The 11,369-nt window shown below is 44.7% G+C and overlaps 1 long non-coding RNA gene across 1 annotated transcript; it reads left to right on the top strand.

Moving 5' to 3' along the window:
- Nucleotides 1-7,600: 7,600 nt before the first annotated feature.
- LOC142558016 (uncharacterized) lies at nucleotides 7,601-10,715 on the top strand. Its single transcript, XR_012822918.1, has 3 exons — nucleotides 7,601-7,669; nucleotides 8,625-8,694; nucleotides 10,611-10,715. It is a non-coding gene; the product is annotated as an uncharacterized LOC142558016 (long non-coding RNA).
- The last annotated feature ends 654 nt before the right edge of the window (nucleotides 10,716-11,369 follow it).

Genomic DNA, 11,369 nt, shown 5'->3' with positions numbered 1-11,369 from the left:
TATTACGCACTGCACATCGGCAAAAACAGGGTTGGCACTTAAGTTCCAGTGATTGGAGGCTAGTGTATACTGATGTCATCAGCTGCGTGTGTTTTTGTTCTTCGGCCGTGGTTCATTCACCGAACGACTGCATTAATATATATATTTTTTGCCTTTTTATGTGTGGTGAAGATGCACTTGATATGCCTTCAGAAGTGAAACGTTAAAAGCAACAGCTAGATTCGCTCACAAGAAGACTACCACAACGTCCCTATCACATCCGTAAGTGCTGGGCTTGTGTCCTCAAAAATAAAATAATAATAATAATAAAGAAAAAGACAGAGGCACGCTTGTAGTTATAGTGTGGTTTTATGAAACTTAAATGACCTAAAATATTCATTCCCCGTTGCCAAGGCGGCTAACCATGTCTTACTGGATGGAGCAAAACACGCAAGCCTGCCAACTTACGGTGTTGAAGGAGTAGTGCTTGCATGTATGTGAATTTTGAGAGTTGCGCAAGTGCCAGTTATGTTATGCTTGATTGAGATCACTGGCACATGGCAACTGTGGCCACATTTTGAAATTGTAGTACTAAGCATGTACTATAAGAAGCCAACAAACAAAGACACCAAGGACGACATAGGGAAAAGTACTTGTACCTACTAACTGAATTAAAGAAGGGATAAATTAATGGCAGTGATAGTGGATTAAAAAACAACTTGCCGCATCTCGAAAACGATCCCACGTCTTCGCATTGCGCGTGCGATGCTCTGAAGCACGTACTGGAATCTTATTCCTGCATGAAGTATGCTTAATATGCCTATGCATATTGCCCAATTCATGCGATGGCACTTCTGCTGTTCACAGATCTCTTCTTCATGTATGATTAGTGAAACTGTGCAAAAAATATTAGCACATTTTAATAACTTTTTTCTCACAATCTCATGAAATTCCTTGTACTTGTAGTTGCGCGACTACTGCCGAGAGATATTGCAATTTCAAGTAGATATCAGTATCCTACATATATTGAAGAAAATGTATGCCAAATTTTGTGAAGATAGGACAATTATAAGTGCACAAGATTATTCTCATGGGATTGTGAAAAAATAGTTTAAGTGTACTAATGCTATTTTGCATATTTCCACTATTTATACCTGCAGTTTGGTTATGTTACGGCACTTTGCAATCTACAAAGAGCTAAATAGGCTACGGCACGACGCTTTGCACGAAAATTTTATACACCAGAAAGTGCCTACAAAGATCACTAGATTTTGCAGTTATGTAGGACGTAACTAAAAAAAAAATATAGCATGTCCCCTGCGCTAGTCACGATGCTACTAAATCAAGTTTAACTATTGCGTGTGTGTGTTGCAGGATCCAATTCGTTTCATTCTTTAGCTGATTTTTAGCATGGGAAATCGCCGCAAATCGCCGCGATCGCCGCAAAAATCGTCAATCTCCGCAAAGACACCCAGGATGAAAGGGAGCTGGAGGCCCCAGACCCGGAAGCAGTGGCCACATCAGGATCAGCAGATGAGTTGGCATTACAGAACACTCGGCCAACAAACAATGAGAACCAGCGTCGTCCTGGAAATATGAAGCTGATGTGAACAGGCGTATTTCAGCGTGAACTACTTGATGAGCGACGCCTGCTTCGGTAGACATTAGGAATGGCAGCTAAAGATGAGCGGGTGCTCAGAGAGCGGCAGATAAATGCGCAGGAAAAACACGGTAACCTGCTGGGGCAGTACGTTAATCAAGACTGACGGCAGGTCACGTTGCTGCAATTCTTGTCACCTATTAGACATTTCATCCTTGCACCTAGTGATAGATGAAATTGTGATGTAACTGCAGCTCAGTTGTTGGTCAGCTTACAGGACTATCAGATGCAGGGTGTTTGTACGTGATACTAAAATTATTTACTAATACATGTCCTATGAGACGTTATCTATGGTGAATATACGTACCGTATTTGCACGATTCTATTGCGCTACCGATTGTAACGCACAGTTATATTATTGCCCAAATATCGAAGAAGATAACTCGATGCCGATACAACCACGCACATCAACTAACGAAACCTGAGTCGACGCGTACCGTACTGAAACGATTTTATGGAACGTACAAAGGCACAAAGACACAAACACGACTCAATCTTAGTGGCTAGCCGCTATTGGAGTCCGACGACACCTCCTTTTCGCTGTCTACCGACCACAGAAAGTCATCTCCAGTTCCATTCTTTGCATTAGAAATGCGACCCTTCTTGAAGGCTCGCGTAACCACCGCCTGCAGGAGCTCACTTCACGCACCATGGACCCACTTTCCTATGTCACCGCGCGTCGCCTTCTTCAGATTTCTTCAGATAGCGCGTTGGATGGCAGTGCGGCTAGCTACATTGCCTTGAGCTATTTTATTGCAATGATATGGACAGTCCAGGAGCATTTGTGCCGTCGCCATGATGTTCCATATAAAGTCCAAAGGCGATAATACCGCCGCCACTCGCCCTCGGTGTATTTGCGAGTGAAAGCGTGCAAGACCCGACGATTCTGGCTAAATCTCGCTCGCGGGAAAGGGAGGAGAGCTGGGAGAAAGCGCGCCGTCTCCCGTCACGCGCGAGGCACCAAGCATTTTAAGGCCCCGGGTGACGGGAGGAAGGGGGGCGGTGTTTTACTCCGGCTGCAATTACAATTCTTTTGGCCCCTTGTCCTTGTATGCGCTGTAAGTGATGTTTGAAACAATGGAATACCAACTGGCCCGTACCCAAACCTTGCTTCATTACAAATGTGGCGGATGCGCGCGGTCGCGCGGCCGTATCTTGAGAACGATCTGCGTTGGGGACAGAATCTAGATTAGTCGACAGTTCGTAGTTTTGTGCCTGCTGGACATTCTCTGCGCTCAGTTTATGTTGAAGTGATGGAGAGCACGAAGGTCAATGCGTTCGCTCCTGCGGCCACGCTTGTTCACGCCAGCATTTCGACGTGTGTGTACTCGGTCATCAAGTGTGATGTATTCGTGTTTGCCGTGCGCGCTGACACCATGCTTGTTAATTTATTTAGCAAGAAGCGAATGCTTAAAAGTTGATAAGGCCTTACATCCTTACATCGTATGGCTGACTGCTAACTTGCTATCGAAATCGGTGCTACGCCCTTCTAGCGAAACTGCGACCTTTTTTATTAAGAATCGTAAGTTTGTGATTTTGGGTAGACTTAATTACGGTTGTAACGCACATGGAAATTTTCACGCACCTTTTATTAAAATGAAGTGTGTGTTAGAAAAGTGCGAATACGATAGTGTACGTGCATGTACATATAATGGGGCATACAGGAGTGCACGCTTCAGCCAGTGCACATCGGCAACACGCACGTATAAAAGCGACAATAAAACGTGTTTTCAGTCCATCCAGTCTCTTGTCACGTTCATACAGAAGAGCAGCTTCACTAAACGAAAATGGCAGTTGAATAAATGCGGCAAGGCGTAATTTTTCAGAACTGTTGGCTGCGCTAGAGCGGAGTCACTACCTGTTGATCCCTAGCTAAACCCCACTTAGTGTAGGTGGGGCTGTGCCAGTGTCTGCTACCGACTACATTTACATCTGCTAGTGCAGCTTGCATCATATCATCTGAAGACTGTTCTCGGGTTGTAGTGCATTCTGGTTATAAATTCTGGTTTGCACTTTTGGATGGTGTAAATAAACGTCTGTCTTGGCGCTGTTATTGCATTGTAAGATGGCGGACTGCACGTGCCGAGCGCACTCTTCCTTCACGCTCAACAATATTTCCTTGCCGTTTCGGGCCACAGGCAAATAAGAAAGCCGTTTGGCATTATTATAAACAAATAAAGTGGTTGCACCGAGACATGAATACAGCGCTTTAGCAACCCACTGTCGCAATACTTTGATAATTTCCTAATCTTTGTTGTACCTCGATAAATGAACGAGGGGGCATGAAGGTCACTCAGCAGCAGAAGAAAGAAAATGTGCAGTTTCGCCAGAAAAGCGAAGCATCGATTGCGATAGCAAATTAGCTGCAAGCCATACGAAATCAGGATAGTAGTTTTATCGGCCGTATCAACTAGTAAACATTCGCTTATAACTACAATAAAAAGCACGGTGTCAGCGCGCACATCAAACGTGAGCACCTCACACTCGATGACTGCAGACACTCGCTGTCGAAACGCAGGCGTGAGGAAGCGCGGCAGCAGCAGGAAGCGAAGTGACCTTCGTGCTGTCTATCGCTTCAAGGCAAACTGAGCACCGCGAACACAGAGCACGCACAAAGCTACGAGGCTTTGACGCACCTAGACTCTGCCCCCAACGCAGATTGCTCTCAAAATACGGTCGCGCGACCGTGTACAGCCGCCACATATGCAGTTGCAGCCGGAGTAGAACGCTACCCCTCCCTCCTCTCTCCCGGTGCCTCGCAACGTTGGATGACCGCGCATGACGGAAGACGGCGCGCTTCGTCCTCGATCTCCTTTTCGCGCGATCGAGATTGAGCCGCGATCGTCCGTTCCCCTCGCACCCTTCCTCTCGCACATAGAGCGTAGGGTGCACGCGGCGACGGCATTATCGCCCTTGGCCTTTATACGGAACACCACGGTGACGGCGATGGCAGAAATGTGCCTGCAGTGTCCATGTAATTGTTATCGCAATATAAACGATCTTCAACATTCATATTGCGGGAAAGACCATCTTAGGCATATGTCGCTTAATGATTACGCAACCAGTTAGCTGTACCTGAGGTGTCATTTTATAATGTGGTGGGGGTCCCCCTCTTAAGAAGTCAGTTTGCTTAGCGAATTAATTTTCACGCTTTCTCTGCTACAACAGGAAAAAATAATACTGTATGATGATCATGATCGTGTGTAACATACCAGTTGCTAAATGGAAGATACATTATAACAGGGAGCTGCCAGCAACTTCGATAATTCGCTCTTAGTGGAATTGTTAGCTTTACTGAAGGTAACAGAGGCTATTACCCTAAAGAAAATGTCGATAAACGACTTGTAATATAATTGAAACTATTTCGCATCACTGTCGTGCGCACAGCCATGCAGATAACTTTGTGTTTAATTGCTTTGTTTTGTTGTTACTGCGATAAAGATAACTTGTGAAGCAACATGATGATCATGCTAGCATGCTTTCATTCGGTGATGTAAGCAGTTTGGTTTGAGTTAGAAACGGTTTTACGCTTCCCTGAAAATTTAAATAAGAGAAGAAAAGGTGAATATGGGATATGCGTACAAGTGGACAGTGACCTGAATACTGCCCTTCTAATTAACCTTAGCTACCTTATAGGTAGATGGTCATTCACCAGTATATGGTACTGCATCACAAACTTCTGTGACATTCACGCTGGAGATGGTCTTCGACAAGGGCTTCTCTTACATATGCTCCGCTTCGAACTTGCACATTTGTAGAATGTTCAGGTTACAAATACGGCATACTTTCAATTTGAGACTCTCGCAGCCAATGCTGGGAAAGTTTGCCGGCAAAGTGTTAACTTATGTTGTGAAGCACATAACAGGCCCTTTTCATCATCGGTACATTCTTAATGTCCACGTCCATTTTCTTCAGCGCTAGCCTGAATTGAACTTTCAACCTCCCAAAGGCGTTTTCAACCATCCTCCGGGGGCTTTATAAATTATGAATGTAGGACCGGTGCTGATCGTTATCTCCGAACATACTTAAAGAAGGGAATTGCGCTTAAAAAGAGACGGACGAGTAAGGACATGGACGGGCGCAAACTCGAAGACCAGACCGGCGGTTCTCCCCTATATTCATGGGGTCTCCCACAACCTAAAGAATGTAGCCAATCGCTATGGTGTGCCGGTGGTATTTTCTGCCCCGCGCAAGTTGGCCTCTTTGTGCCCCCGGATTGTCTCCGGCGAGGAATGCGTGCGAGACTGCACGAAACGTCACGCCACCCAGTTTGTCAGGTGTTCGGTCGGGGCTGTGTATGAAATTCCCCTGACATCTGGAAAAGTTTACATTGGCCAGACGGGCCGTTGTATAAATGAACGACTAAGGGAACATGAGCTTTCTATGGTTAACGAAAAAAGAGGGTCAAATTTGCCCTTACATTGCGGCGCATGCCCGTTGGCTACGCCTGATAAAGCATGCCCGCCTTTGCTGGCTAGAACCAAAATCTTAAGGCGCAGTCGTAACCAGGTAGCACGTGAACTCGCAGAGGCTTTTTACATTGATAAGTCAGGTGATGAATGCGTAAGCGATCCTAGTATCCTTTTGTATAAGAAAGAGAAAACGTTCTTGGCATGTGCGCTTAGGCAATGATTGAATAAGAATCTAGGTATATATATATTTATGTTCTTTCTGAATAAAACCAGTCGCGAGTTTGCGCCCGTCCATGTCCTTACTCGTCCGTGTCTTTTTTAGCGCAATTCCCTTCTTTAGGTATGTACGACCGACTCGCCCAACAACGTGCTCTCCTGTTATCTCCGAAGCTTTTGAAGGGCTTGATTAGGTTAGAATTCAGTGGAAACACCTGGTCGCACAGGATCAACGGTGGTCCTACTGCTCCATTGATTGTTGCTGCTGGTGCTTGGAAGAAGGGTGCCTCAATCATGTCGGCCAACGCAGACTGGCGGTACACATATGCATTGTGACAGCGCCTTGGTGAGCCGACGTTCCCGTGCCTGAACAGGTACTTATGGTCTGCCAGGGCCAGCAATATGATTCTGCACCTTCAAAGAACAACGTTGTAACCATGAAGTTACAGATCACAAGAAAATAAAGCAATTAATTACAATCACACAGACAATAGTGCACCACAAAGAATGAGAGTAATGATTGGTCAAATGTGAACAAGCACAGCCATTCTAGTATATATGTTTTAACTGCTTTGAAAACACTGAAAGGATCCCTGAAACGATTTTGATGATTTTGTACAAACGTACTGAGTCGTTAGAGTAGGTCCTTCTGATCATAAATTGACGCATCTCAGTGCTCCGCGTAAAGCACGTAATTTATTGTTATAAGGATTTAAAATGTACATCGCTGCCGATTGCAGCACACTGCTCGGCTGAATTTTCAGCCGCCCCTACCCATTTGACGTAAATCACCCAATTGACGTCAGTCGGGTGAGCTATCTGATTGCCTGCACAGGGCGCGTCATCGATAATTTTTCCAAGCTTATGGTGAACAAATGTTGTTCTCTAATAGTTGGAATGTTAGTTAATGTGTTTCTATCTACAATCTACATCTTCGGAACAGCGGAAAATTTTGGAGAAGTCCACAGCGTATAGCAGATGGCATGTTTCTTATAAAATGAGCGCAAATAGATCTACCCTAGCAAATAATTGAGCTCGTGGCCTCCAGGTATACAGCGCCCAGACTGCTAGGTTCTAGCACGTCGAGGGGCAAGAGCTCGGCGTTCTATAAATAATCGTGAAGTCCGTCGTTCAGAGGGTGGTCAAGCTTGTAACGTAGATGTGACAGTACATGTTAGGGGCTTTCAGGCATTTTTATCAATCGCAAAGTACGCGCAGAAAAGGGAACTACACCGCGAATGCGCCTATCGATACGAATGAACTGAAAGCAATGCAAAACATTGTTATCTTTCATGTGGTGCGCTGCGAAGCAAGTTGCTGATTTAATTTCTTGCAGCGCAATACACCACTTCGGGGCAGCGGGACAGAAAGTGTCGATGTCTAGAAAACCTCCGCCAGCCTGGTAAGTATACCCTCAACTTGTACAAGATAGTAATGAAACAAGTGACCAAAATTACGTAAATGTACCGCATGGGGGCGCTACTAATATGCGGCTCACTGTGCGACAGGACGACCTAGGACAGGGCAGTTCAACTGCTACGGCTCTCACCATAGACGTTAAAATTCAGTTTGGGTACTTCAGAAGATAACTTTAGAGCAGCTAACTTCCCACCCCAAAGTCATTTTCATAAACACCTCAGGCATTCTTAATATCCTTAAACTGAATGGCTTGCAATTCTAAGGCAACTCGCCTTGCGTGAACAATTTAATAGCAAAAGAAAACACCAGTGTGGTATATGAAATACATTGTGATATATTTGGTGCACCACACTGTATGATGCGTGAAGTGCAGTGTGATGCTTGCAATATGCATCTAAGAAACTCAGCTTCCACGTGCGTGTTTATTCTTATCGGCCACATATTAGGAGCTCGTGCAGAGATGTGTGTGCCAGACAGCCGCAAGAAAAGCCACAAGAAAAGTGGAAATTCAGACAACACCAGAATGCCAGTCTGTTGGCAAGCTGACCAAAGAAGTCAGAAACAATGCACATTCTATGCACAGGCGCAATGTTGTACTTAATTGACAGAATTTGCATGTCAGCATAATAACAACAAATAATGTTCATTATGGATAAGAAATTAGGCACGTTGTCGTTCAAACATGTTTTGCTTATCCAAGCGGTTTTAACCCAGCCAATCAGGTGCACATGACCATGAAAGTTATGGTTTCCGTTGCGACACAGACAGAGGATCCCTCCCCTACACGAACTGCAGTGCAAAATGATCGTGAAGCTGCATCCCCTGAATCCCAAAGAGACACTGCAATACAAGTTGCCGACTACCATTGATCCCAGCTGATTTCAGACCTCTCCGTGGTTCAACGCCTGTGTGAATGGAAGTGCATGACTCTTGTGCAGGTGATGAAGACAAGTCAGCAGCTAATGTGGACATCAGCTATCTGCCATCATTCAGCGAGAGATTCTGAAGGTATGACGTGTATAAAACTACAGTAGACTCATGACAAAATAAATTAATATCTTACAATTTTGCATAACAGTGCATGAAATGTCCCCGGAATGCTAATCGCATTAAATAAATATAATGACAAACTATGCAATGGGTTCTACATATGCACTCAACAAATGCAATTATACTAGAAACAATCACAAAACAAGCGGGCTAGTGCGAGCGCATATTGCTAAAGGCCAGGAACTTTACAAACATACTAACTGAAAAATAACACAAGGAAGAAAAAAACGTTAAATGAAAAGCAAGCATCAGAATTGTAATTTAATGATAGCCTTCAGATAGCTTATTCAGCGAGTATTTCTTGCAAGTGCGAGAACTACCAACGCACCCAACATGAACTACCAACATAGCCAAGGCTTCATAGCTCTACCCTTTATAGCTCTCAGAGAGGCAGGACACTCAAGCTCTGATACAATGGGCTAGAGTGAGTACAACTTAGAGTGCTATAGATGTGAAAAATTATTATACATGTAAAAAGGCAGCAGAATTCCCTCTAGAAGTTTGCAGCTATGCTCTGTTTCATAGATAGGAGGCAATACTGACAGATTTTAGATTGCATATCTTGCAATCAGCAAAATGGCAGCAAAATAACTGATGCCACCATGCATTGTGCACTACCAAAAAACATATGAACGCACAAGTATTGACAGGTATTGTGATGCCTTTCGCCTGCAGTGCTCACCCCGAGAGTTCAGAAGTCCCAACACAGGCAGAAGAACCATTGCGTACTGAGCGGAAGTTCATTGTCTTTGAGAGCTGCCGATGGGAATTACTCACCACCTGGAAAGTCTGTGGCCACCCTGTAGGCGACGTCAATTCCAGGGTTGTGGGCAATTTGCTCATAGTGGAGGGCAAGTGCGACAAAGAACACTTGGTCCAGTGGAGGAGCCAGTCACTTGTGCGTAGGAGTGGAGCTGGAGCTGGGAACATTCTTCTAGCAGTAGGAGTGCTATTTTCTGGCTGTGCAGTGGCTCCGACAATTCGGTGCCTAAATTGTATTTGCGTGAAGACCATCACAGAACGGACCTTCTACAACTACCAGAGAGCCTACTTGCTGCCTGCCATAAACGAGGTTCACTTACTTGGCCACATTTACGAAGAACCAGAGCATGATTTATGCTTGCTTATAGAATAATGTTCCAGCAAGGTAATGCACAATCAACAGCTGTTGCATGACTAGCATGTCTGATATTATAGAACATGATCTTGCTGCGCAAATTTAGATGACACACCACAGGATACTGAGGAGAAACACTGACGTTACTCCTGTTGTATCTCAATCTGGCCCCCTAACGTCGCACCAAAACGTCATGCTGCATAATCCTTGTAACCAGCTGGCCCGTCTAACGTGTTCTAACATCTAACCTAACATCTAACTCTGGAACATGGTGTTGAATTTTCGAAACCACTTGTGTGTTTCATTTAATTGACATCGAACAGTTTTGCTATCCTGCATTTTCTAGCTTGTAGTGTCTTGAACATGGCCACAACTGCATACAGCCCGAGTACACAGGAAGCTGTTGGGGTAGCAAAACTGTAGCAGTTTTGTTGCAATGCATTTGTCACTCTAGTTTGGAAGTGTACTCCTGTTATAATGCGGAACTGTATAAGAAGTTGTGTATTATGCACTCGTTTTTCTAAGCACGATGAAATGGCCAATGAGCTTGCTGGCTTGCAAGTCGACTTGGCAGGTGGTGGGCGCTGTGGCTCTCCCGGCTACAGTGCCAAGTACATGACATACAGTGTGCTTTCTATGCAGGTTGGCTGCATTTTGCACGCAGAACAAGTGTACGTTGGAGAGGTAGACTCATTGTGCTGCTATTAGTATGCGTATTGTGTGAATTCTTATATAACTATCTGCTGTATTTGTGCAGTCACCCGAAGTCCCTAACAGTGTTTCCATGGAAAAACAAGGGATTGCCAAGCGCTTGATGGGTGTCGGGAAGCTGGGCATCAGGATACGTTCCCTGAGAACAGGTACCATAAAGACTTTGTGTTCCTTATTTTTTATTATGCGATATGAAACAGTAAGCAGTGCTGCTCTGTGTACTACAGCATCTTATTTACATTGTTGTAATGAACTTGAGAACAGATGCCCAGCCAGATATATTGTGAAGGTCCAAAATAGCAACCTCCCCTGCCCCCTAAGTCTCGGTATCTTTTTATTGTAGGGTTGCGGGGTCAAGGTATGTGTAACACTGCCAGGAATGATAAAAAACTTCAATTTTTCATAACACTCCGGCACACTCGCGGTGAAACAGATAAATGAAGAGGCTTATCGCAAAGGTTTGTGGCGGTAGCTGTTAATGGCGACATACAATGAGCTGAGGGTAGATTTGCTAGTATTGCAATACTAAGCCGTGCATTTTTGAGTGGCACGGGTGGGTGACTGCAGAGAAGCTGCTGTTATGGGTGTCAATTGATCTTTCACAAGTGCCTCGCACTTTTTCTTGTTTACGTGTCATCTAGCGGTCGAAAAACATATCATTGATGGCAGTGTGGCGATACACAGGAGGTTAGTGCCGAAATGTCTTGTTTTCGCTCGTCGTATAGTCAGTAGCTGCTGGTGAAAACTGTATTAGGTGTTTACAAAAGGTGTCCGAGAATGTTCCTTGCCCAACAGTGGGTATTCA

The sequence above is a fragment of the Dermacentor variabilis genome, chromosome 9 (assembly GCF_050947875.1).
Source record: "Dermacentor variabilis isolate Ectoservices chromosome 9, ASM5094787v1, whole genome shotgun sequence".
Lineage (NCBI taxonomy): Eukaryota > Metazoa > Arthropoda > Arachnida > Ixodida > Ixodidae > Dermacentor > Dermacentor variabilis.
The sequence above is the reverse complement of the archived record's forward strand: the minus strand, read 5'-3'. Positions and strand labels throughout refer to the sequence as shown.